This window comes from Sus scrofa, chromosome 2 (genome assembly GCF_000003025.6).
Source record: "Sus scrofa isolate TJ Tabasco breed Duroc chromosome 2, Sscrofa11.1, whole genome shotgun sequence".
Lineage (NCBI taxonomy): Eukaryota > Metazoa > Chordata > Mammalia > Artiodactyla > Suidae > Sus > Sus scrofa.
The window spans coordinates 96,295,608-96,315,288 of record NC_010444.4 but is presented as its reverse complement, the minus strand read 5'-3'; the positions used below and the strand labels follow the sequence as shown (position 1 = coordinate 96,315,288).

At 36.6% G+C, this 19,681-nt stretch overlaps 1 protein-coding gene and 1 long non-coding RNA gene across 17 annotated transcripts in view; one reads left to right on the top strand and one right to left on the bottom strand.

Moving 5' to 3' along the window:
* Nucleotides 1-19,681, bottom strand: part of LOC102159394 — a 335,205-nt gene that overhangs the window by 301,150 nt on the left and 14,374 nt on the right. For all 4 annotated transcript variants that reach the window (XR_002341807.1, XR_002341809.1, XR_002341810.1 and 1 more), the window contains exon 3: nt 17,276-17,337. This is a non-coding gene — a long non-coding RNA (uncharacterized LOC102159394). The remainder of the gene's footprint in view (nt 1-17,275; nt 17,338-19,681) is intronic.
* The window catches only part of MEF2C (myocyte enhancer factor 2C), a 174,521-nt gene continuing 173,201 nt past the window's right edge, over nt 18,362-19,681 (top strand). For 3 of the 13 annotated variants that reach the window (XM_021082273.1, XM_021082102.1, XM_021082151.1), the window contains exon 1: nt 18,401-18,620. The gene's annotated coding sequence lies outside the window, so the exon portion shown is untranslated. Of the gene's footprint in view, nt 18,621-19,681 lie in introns of all 13 variants that reach the window. The other 10 variants (XM_021082212.1, XM_021082108.1, XM_021082248.1 and 7 more) reach the window with 9 other exon arrangements.

Sequence of the window (19,681 nt, the reverse complement as noted above, 5' to 3'; positions counted from 1 at the left end):
CCATTTCTTAAGAGCAAAATAATCTGTAACCAGTAACCACATTCACCAAGTGATATTTGTGCCTCTAAAAAGTTCTGGCTGTAGACTTCATCCCTAGGGTGGGATTTAACACCATCTGGTCTGTATTCCATTTGGAACTGAATAGCACCACAATTATAAGGAGCATCTATATAGGAAATTCCCCTACTTCCAAATCCTATCCTAAACAATGCTCGATTAATTTCAACTCTAAGCAAATGAAGGATTCTTGGTTACCGAACCCAAGCTCAGAAGAAACCTAAACTCTTAAAGAAAAGTGGATGTCCCTAATGCTCCAATCTAGAGCAATTACAAATTGTTTTGGATACCTTTTATTTTACAAATCAGATATTTCAGAGCCACCTTTACTGCCAAACATAAAAGCATTCCACTGCACACCTCAACAGAATTGCCTGTATATCCTGAATGTCTTTCCAAGCAATTTTATGCAGTCAGCACCCTATACATTAGGAAAGGAATAGATGTGTGCTTATGAGTTTCTTATAATAGCAATGAACTTTCACAATCAGACCCATCCCTTAATTTTGCTTACTTTTTTATGCAGCTGCATTGATGATACATTGCTAGACAAAGACATGAGACTTGAGTTTAAAAAACAAATACAGCCATCCCAGGAGCAAATGCTGAGTTTGTGAAAAAAACAGCTTCCATTTTATTAAATAATAGCGTTCATGCAAGGATGTCTGCGGTACTCTGCAAGGCTAATTAGGACAGATCAATGTACACTTACCTCTTCAGAAGGCTGAAAGGTGTGTAGTGACTATGTGTCATTAAAAATTTACTTGACCATGGGCATCAGATGTCCATGAGAGAATGACCCTGGTGAGCACTCTAAGTTTCCATTTTGCTCATGTCATCCTTGATGCATCAAAAATGTTACAGACACCATTACTATCACGTAGCCTCATAGCAGCTGATGTGCTATATATGTTTGAGAGGGTGGTGTCAATTAACTATATTATCTATAAAGCCATCCTTGCAATTACTACCACTTCACCATTTATCATTAACACATTTGGGAGATTTTTTTTCTGAAAGTAACATTTATTTAAAGGTTAATCAAAATTCTTAGAACAGCATTTATTATAATGTGATTTTTGATAATTGACTAAATCAGTGGCTCTTAAGAAAAACACCCTTGTCTCAGTCCTGCTCAGTGTACGCCACAGTGCCATTTGGGGAAAAGAAATACATATTAGAAATGTTCATTTCAGATCTCGTCATGGAAGATCATATATTAATGTAATCAGGTGGTACATTTACATGCTCATTAGTAATCCATCATTAGTCCAAATGCTCACTATTAGGAATAAATGTACAACGAGTTATTCAGAATACCCAGAAATAGTATTTCTTATTTAAACATTCAGAATAAGCTGACTGAAATAAGTGCACACCTTGAATTTGAACTTTCAAGGCACATCACTAATGTCAATCAGTTATGTCAGGACACTCTTCTATAATAATCTCAATTATAAAATCCATGCCCCTCCCTTAAGGCATGGAGTGGTGGGGAAGAGTTCCAATATCTAAATCTTTTTAATTCACTGTAACTGCAAAAATTCCTGATGAAGTGTGTGTTTAAATTTTATGCTTTAATACATAGCATGCCACTAAAAACCCACATTAGTTATGCTTTATGCTATTTAATCATATGTCAAAATCTGTAAAATCTGTTCTAGCATGCTAAGGTAATTTAACTGCAATTAATCAATCAAAGAAATAAATAAAATGTAATAAATGCCAAATAATGTAACTTCTTTAAAAACAAACCACACTTACTCTAAAAATACTTATTAGCCAACACCACTGAAGGAAAAACAGAGTGAAAATTAGATTTACTGAATCTTTTTCCCATTAGTACCTAGCTTGCTCTAAACTCACAATTGTATATATATATATATATATATATAATGATTTTTATTTTTTCCCATTATAGCTGGTTTACGGTGTTCTGTCAAATTTCTACTATACAGCACAGTGACCCGGTTACACATACATGTATACGTTCTTTTTTCTCACATTATCATGCTCCATTTTAAGTGACTAAACATAGTTTCCAGTGCTACACAGCAGGATCTAATTGCTAATCCATTCCAAAGGCAATAGTCTCCATCTATTAACCCCAAGCTCCCAATCCATCCCACTCCCTCCCCCTCCCCCCTGGCAACCACAAGTCTATTCTCCAAGTCCATGATTTTCTGTTCTGTGGAAAGGTTCATTTGTGCCATATATTAGATTCTGTATATAAGTGATATCATATGGTATTTGACTTTCTCTTTCTGACTTCATTCAGTATGAGAGTCTCTAGTTCTATCTGCATTGCTGCAAATGGCATTATTTTGTTCTTTTTTGTGGCTGAGTAGTATTCCATTGTGTATACATACCACATCTTCCTAATCCAATCATCTGTCAATGGACATTTGGGTTATGTCCATGACTTGGCTATTGTGAATAACATTGCAATGAGCATGCGAGTGCATGTGTCTTCTTCAAGGAAAGTTTTGTCTAGATATATGCCCAAGAGTGGGATTGCTGGTTCATATGATAGTTCTGTGTATAGTTTTCTAAGATACCTCCATACTGTTGGTGGTACATTCCCACCAACAGTGCAGGAGGTTTCCCTTTTCTCCACACCCCCTCCAGCATTTGTTATTTGTGAACTTATTAATGATGGCCATTCTGACTGGTGTGAGGTGGTATCTCCTGGTAGTTTTGATTTGCATTTCTCTAATAATCAGGGATGTTGAGCATTCTTTCATGAGCTTATTGGCCATCTGTACATCTTCCTTGGAGAAATGTCTATTTATGTCTTCTGCCCATTTTTCAATTATGTTGTTAGCTTTTTTGCTGTTGAGTTGTATAAGTTGCTTGTATATTTTAGAGATTAAGCCCTTGTCAGTTGCATCATTTGACACTATTTTCTCCCATTCTGTAAGTTGTCTTTTTGTTTTCTTTTTGGTTTCCTTTGCTGTGAAAAAGCTTGTCAGTTTGATGAGGTCCCATTGGTTTATGTTTGCTTTTATTTCTGTTGCTTTGGGAGACTGACCTGAGAAAACCTTTGTAAGGTTGATGTCAGAGAATGTTTTGCCTACGTTCTCTTCCAGGAGGTTGATGGTGTGTTGTATTATATTTTGAGTTTATTTTGGTGCATGGTGTTAGGGTGTGTTCTAGTTTCACTGATTTGCATGTGGCTGTCCAGGTTTCCTAGCAAGACTTACGGAAAAGACTGTCTTTTTCCCATTTTATGTTCTTGCCTCCTTTGTCAAAAATTAATTGACCACAGGTGTCTGGGTTTATTTCTGGGTTCTCTATTCTGTTCCATTGGTCTGTATGTCTGTTTTGGAACCAGTACCACACTTTCTTGATGACTGTGGCTCTGTAATATTGCCTGAAGTGTGGGAGAGTTATGCCTCCTGCTTGGTTTTTGTTTCTCAGAATAGCTTTGGCAATTCTGGGTCTTTTGTGGTTCCATATAAATTTTTGGATTGTTTGTTCTAGTTCTGTGAAAAATGTCCTGGGTAATTTGATAGGGATTACATTGAATCTATAGATTGCTTTGAGCAGTATGGCCATTTTTACAATATTAATTTTCCAACCCAAGACCATGGAATATCTCTCCATTTCTTTTCATCTTCTTGACTTTCCTTGATTAATGTTTTACAGTTCTCAGCATATAAGTTTTTCACCTCCTTGGTCAGGTGTATTCCCAGGTATTTGATTTTTTGGGGTGCAATTTTAAAAGGTATTGTGTTTTTGTATTCCTTTTCTAATATTTCATTGTTAGTATACAATGAAATCAGTAGCAACTGATTTCTGAATGTTAATCTTATAGCCTGCTCCTTTTGCTGAATTTGTTGATCAGTTCAAGCAGTTTTTGGGTTAAGTCCTTGGGGTTTTCCTATATAGAGTATCATGTCATCTGCATACAGTGACAGTTCTACCTCTTCTCTTCCTATTTGGATGCCTTTTATTTCTTTTGTTTGTCTAATTGCTATGGCTAGGACTTCCAATACTATGTTGGATAACAGTGGTGAGAGTTGGTATCCTTGTCCCGTTCCAGATTTTAGTGGGAAGGATTTCAGCTTTTCTCCCTTGAGTAGTATATTTGCTGTGGGTTTGTCATGAATGGCTTTGATTATGTTAAGGTATGTTCCCGCTGTACCCACTTTGGTAAGAGTTTTGATCATGAATGGATGTTAGACTTTGTCAAATGCTTTTTCTGCATCTATTGAGATGATCATGTGGTTTTTGACTTTTCTTTTGTTAATGTGGTTGATTTGCATATGTTGAACCATCCTTGTGAACCATCTTTATTGATTGATTTGCATATGTTGAACCATCCTTGTGAACCTGGGATGAATCTCACCTGGTCGGGGTGTATGATCTTTTTTTATATGTTGTTGGATTTGGTTGGCTAAAATTTTGTTGAGAATTTTTGCATCTATATTCATCAAAGATATTGGCCTATAGTTTTCTTTTTTGGTGGTATCTTTGTCTGGTTTTGGAATTAGGATGATGGTGGCATCATATGGATACTATGGAAATAGAAAAAAACATGAGAGAATACTATGAACAATTGTATGCTAATATATTTGACAACCTAGAAGAAATGGACAACTTTCTAGAGACTTACAGCCTGCCAAAACTCAATCAAGAAGAAATAGATCAACTGAACAGACTGATCACTAGAAATGAAATTGAATATGTCATAAAAACACTCCCTACAAATAAAAGTCCAGGACCAGATGGCTTCCCAGGTGAATTCTACCAAACATACAAAGAGGAACCTAGACCCACCCTCCTTAAACTATTTCAAAAGGCTGAAGAAGAAGGAACACTCCCAAAGCCATTCTATGATGCCACCATCACCCTAATTCCACAAATGTTTTAAAAAGGTTTTTAGCATAATCTGGCTTTCCAATTAAAATGTTAGCCACTTGAGGGTCAAAACTTTTTTATGTTTTTAATTTCCTGTGCCTAACACAAGGTCTTAATTATAACAGGTGTTCAGTGTTTAGGAAATGAAAGAATGAATGATTCAAATATACACAGACTACATTCTTTCATCATGTTTAGGAACTACAACAATCATTCTACTTTTTCTTCTAGTAAAAATTGTGGATTATATTTTATCATAATTTAACCAAAGGTAATGTCACTCTCTCCATTAATTCTTTCCTTTTTTCATAGAGTCAGTTAGGAACCAGCAAGATAGGTTGGTAATGTGTTTACATTTCTTCCCCCAAATGAAAACAATGATTTTCTTTTCAGGGGTGTAATTTGACAGTTTGATGGATACAGTTTTGGACCAAGATGAGGAAGCCCAATTATAAGTCCTGGGTCCACTCAGCAGAATTCTTTAAGCACCAAATACATTCTGCATACTATGCTGCAAATATACCAAAGGAGTCAAAAGCATGCCCCCTCTTTCCAGACCATAAATCAGGGGAAAAGACACATATGTGTTCATTCACCAAGAATAACTGACCACCCTTCACTACATGAAAGGCACTGAAGGGGAGAAGGACAGACAACAAGTCTCAGTTCTCAACAAGAGGCTAACAAGAAAATTAACCAGTAACTGTATGTCAAACAAAAAGTCATGAATATCATTGAAAAAATACAAACTAATTCCCATTGGAACCCTAGTGGAGAAAGCTGGTGAAATCATGAAAGTCTCAAGGAACTAGGTGGTATAAATACAGATCAAGAAATTCTCCCAGATAACATGTTAGTGCATTCACTAATGACCTTCCCAACAAATTTGTTTTGGTGACATAATATGATAACTTCTGGATTAATGACCACTCGGTACAAAGAACACTGAAAAATTTGCTTTTCAAGGTACCTGATGATAACTGTAGCTGAGAAATCTGAAGACCAAAACTATCATAAGGATATTACAGCAAACAAGATTTGCTCCTTCCACCACTCCCCACCCACCACATGCAGCTACTGAGCATGTGAAATGTGACTAGGCCAAACTGAGTCATGCTGTAAGAATAAAGTATACCCTGGACTTCAAAGATTTAGTTACAAAAGAAAAAAGAAAATAAAATATATCAATACTTTGTATACTGGTTACCTGCTGAGATTATAATGTGTCCGGATATACCGAGTGTAATATGTATATTATTAAATTATTTTCAGATGAATCATTTCACTTTTTACTGTGGATACCAGAAAGTTATTAAAAAGGCATTTTGAAGAAGAATGACTTTTGAAATATTTCATGCTAGAAAAGAAGGATAAAATTCAGTCACATGCACTGTCATTTTAATATGATTATCAGATATAAAAATATTATATAATGAGCCACACAATACATTCCTCCCAAAAATACAGTTAGAAAAACAAGATCATCTTTTGTTTCTTTTTCTTTTTCTTTTTTTTCTTTCGTCTTTTGTTTTTTTAGGGCCACAACCAGGGCACATGGAGGTTCCCAGGCTAGGGCTCTAATCAATAGGGTCTAATCAGAGTGGAAGCCTATGCCACAGCCACAACAACATGGGATCTGAGCTGTGCCTGCGACCTATACCACAGGTCATGACAATGCTGGATCCTTAACCCACTGAGCAAGGCCAGGGATCAAACCCATGTCCTCACGCATGCCAATCAGGTTCGATAACCACTGAGCCACAATGGGAACTCCAGGGAGCACCTTTCATGATTAAGAGAAACTTCTGCCCCATCCCCACTCTGTTGTGACAGTAAGTGGCATCAGTTTTTATACCTCCCTTTTCTGTGACTGGTAGAACGCTTGAGTCTAAAATTCAAGTCACTCAATTTCAGGCTTTTTTTTGCAGGAGGACCTTGATTTTCTGGTTCAGTTTAATAAAAAAAATCCCGCCCCTTCTTTTTTTGTTGTTGGTGTTTTTTGTTTGTTTGTTTTCTGTTTTTGCTTTTTTTTTTTTTTTTTCTTTTTAGGGACACACCCACAGCATACAGAAGTTCCCAGGCTAGGGGCTGAATTGGAGCTATAGCTGCTGGCCTACACCACAGCCACAGCAGCATGAGATTGAAGCTGCATCTGTGACCTACACCACAGCTCACAGTAACGATGGATCCTTAACTCACTGAGCATGGCCAGGGATCAAACCCACGTTCTCATGGATACTAGCCATGTTTGTTACCTCTGAGCCACAGCGGGAACTCTCCCACCCCTTCTCTCTTATTTGCCTTTGTTCTGCTCCTTATAGTAATTGTCTTGTAAGTTATGAAGAAGCTTTTTGGAACTACGAATTGTTAAATAGCATATAAGAAAGAGAGTGAGCCCCTCACTATGGCATAATCAGAGACACTATGTCTGCGGCACTGCCCAGTCACAGGTGTGAGGCATCATGGATGTTTAGCAATGCCGGGTCAGTTGTTCTCACATTTAGGAATCATAAGCACAGAGTGGGCCCTGTCCAAGGCTGTCACCAAAGGTCAGTGAGATAGACAGGTACAACATTCAAAGGGCACAGTGAAGAAGTCACATGCAGCTGTAGGTAATATGGTATCAACTCAGGCAGAGGAAGGAGCAACTATCTGAAAACCTAGAAATCAGGCGAGTAGTGGTCGCCTTCAGATCTGATCACATCTGTTAGATACCAGAGTGTGAAAACAGAGACAGCATCCAAAGAGCCAAGGAGACCTAGCAGAGGCCTTGTCCTGTAAAAAGAGAAAAGGGATAATTTCTGTGACTGTGAGGCCACAGAAGTGCCTGGGGCTAGGCTCAGAGTCATGGTCCCCCAGATCCAGTGGACTACAGAGATTCAAGGTGAGAATGAGCAGTAAGCCTAACACCTGCAGTTGGACCACCAGATGATGTACCCACTGAGAGAAAAAAAGTGAAAGGCTCGAACTATGCTTCCTATTGTTGGATTTGGTCCAGAAACTGATAAGCATGGCTACAGGTGGGAGCCTGAGTACATTCAGCTCAATTTTGTTCAAGTAGATGCAGGGCTAGGAAGTCATGTGGTGGCAATGCCTCTATCTTTATAAACTGGAGGGATTATATTGGTGCTTATGCAACTCTTATTCCAAAACTAATGTTTCAAGGATATTTAGGCTACCTAGAAAAAATAACATTTCAGAGCTTCCCAAATCTATGAAAAAGCCACTGCTTCCTGTTAATCCCTATTCCTCTCCAGAAAAAATACTTGTAATATTTAATAGTATTATAGAATCAGACTAACATAGTACAATCTTAAGGTTGTAGGAAAAGTACAGAACATGTGAAATGTTATGTAACCCTAAGAGTCCTTCTAATAAATACATTTTAAAGAAATAAATAAGAGTAAGTAATACTTTTCTCAGATATACACAGATATAATAGGACGCAGAAAAAATCACGGCCATATAAATATCCAGACCCCCCAGTCGGCACAAATTACTGGAAAATAAGAGAGAAATATTCTAAGTCAGCTATACTATTGACCTAGTCCTGTGTGTTTTCTTAAATAGTTTTAAAGGACTTAGCAGACAAATAAGTTTTTATTCAAAAATCAAAATTAATAAAATGTCAAAATGAGTAGTAGTAAACAAATGGTCACCATAAAAAAAATAAGAGAAAGTCTCAGGACCTGATGAATAATAAATGACCTGTTAAATTTAAAATATATCTATCTTAGGAAAATTTGAAAAAAGTTGATCAAGACTCCACCTGGGAGTTCCCCTCAAGGCTCAGCAGTAACAAACCTGACTAGTATCCATGAGGACACAGGTTTGATCCCTGGCCTTGCTCAGTGGGTTAAGGATCCGGCATTGCAATGAGCTGTAGCGGAGGTCACAAACGCAGCTTGGATTCTGTATTGCTGTGGCCAGCGGCCACAGCTGGGAACTTCCACATGCTGTGGGTGTGGCTCTACAAAGATAAAAAAAAAAAAAAAAAAGACTCGACCACTTCATCAATTTTAAAAAAAAAAGAACAAAATGATGAGTTCAAAAAATAGAACTAAGTGTGAATTTAAGTATATACTGGCAATTTCAAATTGGCTGCTATGTTTGTAAAGGCAAAGGACAGAAACTAAAGGTGCTTATCAGTGTACCTTGAGATCCTATTTCAGAGAGACTCAGACGCAATTAAAAACTCTATGGATGTTTGCTGCCCAGTGAATATTCCAGTAACACACACAGTTACTGACACAGACACCCTCCTCCAACTCCAAGGAGGTCCTCTGACACTGAGAGGAGTAGTGGGTTTCTGGAACAGTAACAAGGAATAAAATCAAAATATTTCCAGCTTATACATTGTCAGCCCACCTATTCATGGATTCATAAAATTCAGACAGAACTAAATAAAAATTCTAAGACAACTGAGTTGTCACAATGTGACAAGGGTGTAAATTCACATAGAATGGCTTTTCTAGTGGCCTCCTACGAAATACAAATAGACCCAAACTATGTCCCCCAATATATGAGAAATAATACATTTTCTACTTAGTTCCAACGGGGAAAATTTTTTTTTAACCATTAAAACTCAAAATACGTAACAGTCTGTCACTGAAGTAAAATACATTACAGCAACAAGGGACTATGTACCAAACCCACTACAGCTCTGTGTTTGTTCTCACACACAAAGGCTAATTTCTAAACAGGTCAGAGTAGAGCTTCAGCTGAGGGGGGTTGATGGCAGAATAGAGCGTGAGATGAGCCAAAGCTGTGTGTAATCCAAAACTCATTGATATTTAAATTTGGAATAGGTCTTTGAACTTAGGTTTGAACATGTCGTGAGAACACGAGGCTCCTGTTACTTTTTATGTGCTCATTCTTATAAAATGTTTGCCTTGTATGGTGAAGATATTTTACTGAGGCCTTAATGAATAGGACACATCATTGTGTGGTGAGGGTGGAGGAGGGTTACTCACAAGCCTTCTGTAATATATATATACATGCCCCTCAAATAGAAGCAGGACCTGACTGGAAAGCTGTAGGAGACAAGGGAATAGTAAAGACATTGTGTCCTTGGGAATGAGGTATTCCTCCATACACTCTATAGTCCTTCTCAGTAACTATTATTACAATGTACTGCAACTGGCTATTTCGGTCCTTGGGTCGTCCACGAAGTTGTAATATTTTTAAGAAAAATCATTTTATTTTGAAATAATTAAAAATTCACAAAAAGGTGCAAAAAAACTTCCTGTGCTGTGTACCCTTCTTCTAGCCCCTTTCTCCACTCCCATGTTAACATCTTGCAAAACTACAACAGTAAAACCAGGCAACTGACATGGGTACAATCCACAGAGCTTATTCAGATTTTACCACTTATGCATGCACTTATGTGTGTGTTTGTGTATCTAGCGGTACACAACTTTATCACAGGTGTAGCTTTGAGTAACCACTAGCACATCAAGACACTTAACTGTATGGTCACCACAGGCTCCTGGTGCTACCCCCCTTTCATGTCCACACCTACTCCCTCCCCTCCCTTCTCAGCCCTGGCAGACAGGAATCCATCCTCCACCTCTGTAATTATGTTATTTTATGAATATTGTATAAATGGAAACAAACAATAATGTATCTGATTAAGATCAACTTTTTTCTTTCGGCACAATTTCCTTGAGGTTCATCCAAGTTGTTGTCCACAACAGTAGTTGATTACTCTTTATTGCTAAGCAGTAGTGATACTAAAGATATATCACTGTCTGTTTACCCACTCATTCATTATGAGCTTTTGAGCATTTTCAGTTTGGGGCTATTACTAATAAAGTTATTATGAATATTCAAGTACAAGTTTCAGTGTGAAAATAAACAGCAAGATTTTTAAGGGGATAAGTATTGTCATATTCATCACTATTTCTCCAACCCCTTACACAACAAATAATAGATACTCAAAAGTATTTGCTGAAGGAATTAATGAATGAACCACAAAACTGTCTATAAATGGCAGAAAATAAAATAGGACTAATCTTGTGGAAAAAGTATAATTAGTTGGGAGGGAAAATATCAGCAAGAGGTCCTAGAAGTTGCACTGGCAGTTTAAAGACTTCAGCAGTGTTCCAAAGGACACATACACACTTCAAGTGGAAAATTTTTCAGCTTGCTTTAACTACTGAGCTTCATGTTAAGATACTGTTTGAATTAATAAGCTATAGTTAAACTTTTCTTTTGCTGTTTTTTATAGGGCCATACCCACAACATATGGAAGCTCCCAGGCTAGGGATCGAATTGGAGCTGCAGCTGCCAGTCACAGCCACAGCCACAGCCACGTCAGATCCGAACCACGTCTATAACCTACACCACAGCTCACAGCAACACCAGATCCCTGACCCAATGAGAGAAGCCAGGGATCGAACCAATATCCTCATGGATACTAGTCAGATTTGTTTCTGCTGCACCACAATGGGAATTCGTGGTTAAACCTTTTTTTTTTTTTTTTTTTTTTTTTTTGTCTTTTTGCCATTTCTTGGGCCGCTCCCATGGCATATGGAGGTTCCCAGGCTAGGGGTCTCATCGGAGCTGTAGCCTCCGGTCTACGCCAGAACCACAGCAACGCTGGATCCGAGCCACGTCTGCAACGTACACCACAGCTCACAGCAACGCCGGATCCCTAACCCACTGAGCAAGGCCAGGGATCGAACCCACAACCTCATCGTTCCTAGTTGGATTCGTTAACCACTGAGCCACGACGGGAACTCCAAAAACTTTTTTAATGAAACAATTTGAGAGACTTCCCATCCAACCAAGATAGACTGAGAGGGGTTAGATGTACCCTCTTTTTCAAAACAGCAACAACCAAACTCTGGAAAAATATACAAAATAATGATTTTTAAGACATAGGACATCAGGCAATGTAGAACAGTGATCTCCGAGAGATAAGAAACCAAGGAGGTGAATCATGATTGCCTGCTTACTGTCTTAAGGGTTTCTTGGCAGTGGCACAGGGCAGATAACTCAAGGAACACAAATTCCCCAAGTTGCAGAAGCAGAACTGAAGGCATGGGAGAACAAGGTGGTTACAGTTCACAAGTCAGAGCATGTGAACAGGGCTGCTGCACAGATAAAGGTCTCCTGAGATCTGCAGAGAGTCCCACTCAGGAATTTAGCAGAGTACTGATCTTGGCCAATGTGTGAGGAAACTTTCCAAGGCTGGGTATTCCTTATGGAATAAAAGGAGCTAACCAATGATCAATACCTGCTAACATCTCAGATAGAGAGAGAACCAGTAGTCCTGCCCAGCCTTCTCCAAATGAATCTAGCAAGTTCAGAGTCTTAATCACCAGTGAATAGGAAAGACATGGTACAGAGGAGCTTCTTAAACAACTCTACAGGAATGCATGAGCAAATACAAACTATGGAAAGCTCTACCAGCACAATCCAGTTTTTTCCACAAATAAGGAAAAATAAACAGAGGTGAAACATAGATTAAAAGAGAAGAGAAATATCAATGAATTGCAATGTATGAATCATATGTATTCTATTTCAAAAGAGTAAAAAAATTATAAAAAATTTTGAGACAATTGAGAAAACTTGAATACTGATTGTACATATTTGATAACGATAAAGAAATACTGACTTTCTAGGTATGGTTTGGTTTATTTTTTCAGATGTGGTTCATTTCTTCAATTAAAAAAGTCCTATGCTCAACACTGCTAATTATTAGGGAAATGCAAATCGAAATGACAATGAGGTATCATGCCAAACCAGTCAGAATGGCCATCATTAATAAGTCTAAATAATAAATTCTGGAGAGGGTATGGAGAAAAAGGAACTTACTACACTGTTGATGGGAATGTAAATTGGTGCAGTTACTATGGAGAACAGTACAGATATTCCTTTAAAAACTAAAAGTAGAGTTACCATACAATTCAGCATTTCCACTCCTGGGTATATATTCCAAGAAAATTATAATTCCAAAAGACACATGCACCCAAATGTTCACAGCAGCACTACTTAACGATATCCAAGACACGGAAGCAACCTATATGTCCATCGACAGATGAATGGATGCAGATGTGGCACATATATCCACAATAGAATATTACTTAGCCATAAAAAAGAATGAAATAATTCCATTTGCAGCAACATGGACAAACCTAGAGATTACCCCACTAAGTGAAATAAGCCAGACAGAGAAGGACAAATATCATGATATTGCTTATATGTAGAATCTGAAAAAATATGATACAAATGGATTTATTTACAAAATACAAATGAACTCACAGACATAGTAAACAAACTTATGGTTACCAAAGGAGAAAGTGGTAGGGAGGGATAAATTACTAATTTGGGATTAAGATACACATACTGCAATGTATTAAGTAGATAACCAACAAGACCCTACTTTACAACACATGGAGCTCTACTCAACATCTTATACTAACCCATAATAAAAAGAATCTGAAAACATATATACATGTATAAACATATATATACATATATGCACACACACATATATATAACTGAATCGCTTTGCTGTGCACCTGAATATAATACAACATTGTAAATCAACTACACTTCAATAAAAAAGAATTCCCCGCAAAAAAATCATCTTTTAAAGATACCTACTAAAATATTAAAGGATGAAATGATGTCATGCCTGGGATTAGCTTCAAAGTAATTTGGGGTAGGAATGAGAGGTAAAAATGGGGATATGGTGTAACAAAGTTGCCTACAAGATGATAGCTGTTGAAGGTAAGTATAATTGCATACAAGTTCCTATCACTCTCTACTTTTAAATATGTTCAGAATTTTCAGGTAACAAACCCATAAGTAAAAGTAAAAATACATAAGTAAACACATAAGTGATTTAAAGACTCAGAGGCCACAGTCTATGTTTCTGCATTAAAACAATTTCTCAGACACAGAGATATCAGAGATAATATTTTATGAGGATATTGAAGGCTGATTTGCAGAATTTCCTTAATGGAGGACTACACAAAACACTAGCTTTTAAGCAAGGATGGATTTCTCTCTGAAAAATCTGACAGTATACAAGTACTTGACTACCTAATCTAAGTCAGCTAAAGACATCAAAGAAGACCAAAAAAGTGGGTCTATAAATATGGTTGTGACTTATTCCTGTTCTTTTAATAAGGTGAGGTGTATGAGAAGTCTCACAGAGCATATGACTGCTATCCTTCCAATAGCATTCTTGCAACACAGCTCATCCCATTCAATTTCGCCATTCCCACGTTTACTGTTTAACATCTCCACTTTCTGCTCACACTTTTAAGCTTTTAGGTTTTGAGGTGAGGGGAAAGAAACCTTTGGAGATGTGCAAAATTCTTTCTCAAGTCCAATAATACATTAGGAAGTATGTAAGTATGTCTTATCTGGAAACTCTTTTTTCTTTTGCTCTTTTTTCTTTCCTTTTTTTTTTTTTTTTTTTTTGGCAGTCAGAGGGATACTCTGAGTAGCTTGTCCAAGGTTCAGATTAAAGAAATCTCTTCTCTCTTCTTACCTTATCTAAATCCTGCCCTCCATTTCCTGGATAAGAAATCAGTTGACTTACTGATTTTTAAAATATTAATTTCAAATTTTCAGTATTTTAGATAATTATTTTGTCTACAACATTACTGTACTAGCACTACTATTAAAATATCATGCATCCTAATGCTCATTTTCACTAAATATCTGAAAAGGCTATAGGAGCATGTTTAAAACCTGATGTGTGCTTTGGGATCGACTTTGGGGAATCAAGGCCAGCGTGTGCATTTGTATAAGCTGGTCACATTTTAGGAAGTATTTGCAAGAATGTATTTTCAAAATATTTATCGTCTTAGAACTTTCATTAAAGTGTTTTTCTTTTTAAACACAGACTTGTTTACAATGGCCACTTTAAAAGTTGCTACCCCAGGCTTATAAATCAATATTATGTATTCCCATCAACAGTATTAAAAACATCCATCTCTGGGAAATGTTATAAAATATTTCACTACAATGATAATTCAAATATCAAAGCAAATATTAATCTTTTGGTATATTATATGATAGCATACGAAAAGATTAAAAACTCTTTGCAAGAGGGTATTTTAATTTCCAATAAAAGCAAAATATTAGTACAGTGGCCACTAGTTACATATGGCCTATGTAAATTGAAAGTAATTAAATTTAAATAAAATTAAAATTCCATTTCTCCATCACACAAGTCATATTTCAAGTGCTCAACAGACACGTGGCTACTGGTTACCACACTGGACTTGCAGATATAGAACATGCCCATCATCACAGAAAGTTTTGCTGCATAATGATCTTTGTTAGAACACTACTGATGAACTGATGTTCATTTATCAGTTTATTTCTATTAAGTCATTTTTCTGTGGTATAGGAGGTTGAATTAAAATATCCATTTCCTCGAAATGGGGAATTATAACATTAGCCAGTTTTCCTTTCCAATTTGTATTGTCTTTCTTCTTTAATGATCTATTCTAACCCTGATCTGCTTCAAAGTTTACCCAGCAATGGTACAATCTTTATTTTGTGTGATGAAATTCCTGGTTCAAAGGGCAGTATGTCAGGCCTCCAACTCCACACTTGTGAAGTTTGTAACTAGCATAAAAAACACTCATAGCCTAGCCAGGTTCTCCTCATGGGTAAAGGGTATGTCTAACTTAGCAGAGAAACTGAGTGATATCACCTCTGTCCTTCATACTTAGCAAGGAATCATGATGCAGTAGAAAGAGAGAAACACAACAGTAACAAAAGTAAACCCAAATAATATGAAAAACTCCCAAACCACAAGTCTGAACCAGTTGCACTTAAATGCAGCTCCTGAAAACCCTAATGAAAAGTAATATGTCTGCATTTTAAAAAAAACTAGATAAACCAGGAGTTCCCGTCATGGCTCAGTGATTAACGAATCCAACTAGGAACCATGAGGTTGTGGGTTCGATCCCTGGCCTTGCAGGATCTGAGGATCTGGCATTGCCATGAGCTTTGGTGTAGGTCACAGGCCCGGCTCGAATCTCACGTTGCTGTGGCGTAGGCCAGCAGCTACAGCGCCAATTAGGTAGACCCCTAGCCTGGGAACCTCCATATGCGGGTGCAGCCCTAGAAAAGACCAAAAAAAAAAAAAAACTAGATAGACCATTTAGCTGATCCAGATGGTAAAAAGAAAAAGAGGCCTATAATTATATGAGTATATGTTTAAGAATTTTTATTAAAAAGTAAACTATGGAGTTCCTGTTGTGGAGCAGTGGAAATGAATCTGACTAGTAACCATGAGGATGCAGGTTCGATCCCTGGCCTCTCTCAGTGGGTTAAATATCCAGCATTGTTGTGAGCTGCAGTGTAAGTCTCAGAGGAGGCTGTGATCCTGTGTTGCTGTGGCTGTGGTATAGGCCAGCAGCTGTATCTCTGTTTCAACCTCTAGCCTGGGAACTTCCATATGCTGTGGGTGTGGCCCTAAAAAAAAAAAAAGATAAACGACAAAAAAAAAAAGTAAACTATAATGAATAATAATTTAATATTGAAAATAATTTTATATCAAAAGTAGAAAGTTCAAATATGAGAAAATAATAAAGTCCAAGTAAAGAAATACTTGATAGAATAATCCAAATATTTTAGAAATAGATCTATCTCTAGAACACTATGTTATTTTAAAGCTGAATTTCCATAGTAGATTCCATCATTTCTGAAAATTAATTAGGGCCCTGATATTAGCTACTGAAATGTACCTTAAATTGGGTGCAAAAGAGAAAGAATGAATGAAAAAGAGAAAAAATGAATGAAAATAATATGCCAACCTCTCAAATTGTTGTCCAACAAATTTTTGCATTTTGGAAATTACACTTGCTTTCAAGATGATTTGGTTGTTTAAATACTTAATCTCATCTCTTCGCTCACTTGCTCAATCCCCGAGCAAGTCTCAAACCAAATAAACTGCTACAAATATTTACTAACAAAATAATATTTTCAAATAATTTTTCTTAATTTTTAAAATTTAAAAAGCTTTATCACCATTAGGTAACTATTCTTGGCACAGGGACTCTGAAACATTGTTTCTCAGACACTAATGGGTCTTAGAAAAGTTTGAAACTCTCAATTCATCAGGACTTTGAGTAGCTGTTTTGTACCTAAGAATGAGAAATGATGGAGAGGTTGGAACTAAGCACATAATTTTAAAAAATATGATGAAAACATAAGAGCTTTGTTATGATGCATATAACAATCAAGAACCTGTTTCTTTTTAGCAAACTCCTAAAAAGTACCTCCCGTATAATTATTAAATAAAAACACTCACTTATTCAGTACTCAGCTAGCTTTTAAACTCTGAATAAGAGAAGTACACAGTGAGAGAGGTACTTACATGGTTTCCTTGGATACTGGATGATGCCATTCAGGTCTATGTTTTTATCTGAAAGTGGTGCCCTGTGGAGAAATGAGGCTTGGTGAGTGGCTGTTTATACACAGTAAGTAAATAAGAACGTTGTTTATTTTACAAAGCATTTTTTGATTTTGACCCAGATTTCTTTTTCTCATCACACCCAGCCCTTGTAAATGGCATTAATATGGTAGAACAGGTACTCTGCACAACTCTTTTTTAACAGTACTTAAGAAATCATAATCATTAAAGCAGAAGTTCAGAATGCCATGGCTAAGCACATTACTCCTAGGGCTGCTTTATATATCTTGACTACTATATTTATGTCAGACCTATCAATGAACACTGCCTGCCTTTCTCTTTTCCTTCAAAAGGAATTGTTCTCAAAGCATCAATAAAGACATTAATCAAAAAAAATGCATATAAATGATAAATGTCCTTACCGTAATCAAAGAGAACTCTAGCTTTAGGCCACTCCTAAACGCCCAGGGTTTCCACAGACATTAGCTGTCATTTTAAATGTTGTCCTGGGATCCTCCATTCTCAATAGTTTAAGTGCTATGAGCACACAATTTTGACATTCAGTCTCTCAGAACTACATGCTTTCTAAATTTGGTAGCATGATTAATCCCTCCTATGTGATGAGTTTTAACCTTCTTATATTTCTTTGGATCGAAAAGAACAAATGAGCTACCACAAAGAATGGCAACTAACTTTAATGCTTAACACAATTTAACAACCTGAAATGAAGTAAGTGTGTGCTATGTTTCTATTAAAAAGTTTCCAGCCACAATTAATTGAACAAAAACTCGTCATGCTCCAAGATTATTCTTGGAAATGCAATTTTAAAGTCTGTATGAAACAAGGAAGCTTACTTTTTACCATATGAAAGCAATCTCATTTTTTAGGAATGAATTTTGGGTAGACTTCCGATTTGATATTTTTCATGTGAACTAGCAGGGCCTTGGAAGGTGGGGGAGGGGAAGAAAGTAATTCTGTGTTCTTTTGCCAGCACTGACAAAGGTCTGGTTGTCAGTGATACCTTTACAGCTAAATTTACTCCAGAGTGACAGGAACAGGTGCACCTCGGCCTGCCAGACACTTGTGCACAGGGATCACGCATCTTACGGCTTGACGATTAAGGGGGGAAAGCCTGGGTCTTCATAGAAAAGGAGAGGAGGCAAACGCAGCCCAAACTGGGGGGTTTCTCTTCAAAGCCAGCTGGTCTGGCTTTATTCTACAGGAATTTTTTTACCTGTCAGAGTTTGGACAACAAAGCCCTCAGCAGGTGCTGACGGGTACAACTTCCTGGAGAAGCAGAAAGGCACTGGTGAGTTTCAATTGCCAAAATATATTTTTTAATCTCTAAAAGTTGATTTTGTTATCTTGGAAGAGGCACTGCTGAGGTACCTACACTCAGAAGGCTGATGAGACCATTGGAATCAAAGCCAACTAACTCAACAGTGGGTTTTCCTGCTGTAGAAAGTAAGGCTGTTACCATTTGACAATTTTTTAGGGTTAAAAAAAAAGTTTTTTTTAAAGAAAATACTTTATATTTTTAATATGGGTCTCTCATCACTGTCCTCAATATCTGAAAGGTAAAGAATTAATCATATATATGATATTAGATAATTCAAATAAATACATACGTATCATTCTGTCTCCTTTTTATCTAATTCTGTCATAATCTATTCATTCTGAATAAAATGTTATTTTTTGATAAACCTCAAATAAAAATGTGAAATGGTAAATGCTCTTTTCGAAAGTTTCATGCGCTAGAATTTTTTATGTATGCATTAACAGAAATATGGTTAGAGAAAATATGAAATTAATTTTATTTTTAATACACTTTTTAAAACATGTATTGCACAGAATTTTTAATAATTAGAAGTGGCAACCTCTTCTCATTACAAAGAGATTCTTTAGAGAAAAATCTTCAGAATAAACCATCAATACAGTACTAAAGCATGTTTTTACGTCATTGATTTCCAAAATTAGTACACTTATATATTTGATATTTTTATTTTGCGAATTCAAAAGTTTAGACAAAAATATTTTTTTCAGAATAGGATTTTAATTAATGCAAAAGATGGAAAAATGAGACCACATGTTAGGACATATTTTTAAAGTGATTCTATTTCAAGGACTCATTCTTTTAACTATGCTTCACAGCATTTCTCTACAAATTGTTGTATTATAGCAAATTGAAAACATTTATTTAAGCAAGTAAGGAGCTCAAAGCTAGGGACTATACATAGTAAACATATGAAACCATTTTAATAACCAAATTCCATATTCACAAGCAACATGGACTAATGAATGTAAAAGACACACAACATGCATTGATCAAGAATGCTATAAATTACTATGCATAAAGTCAATTTTCTGGGC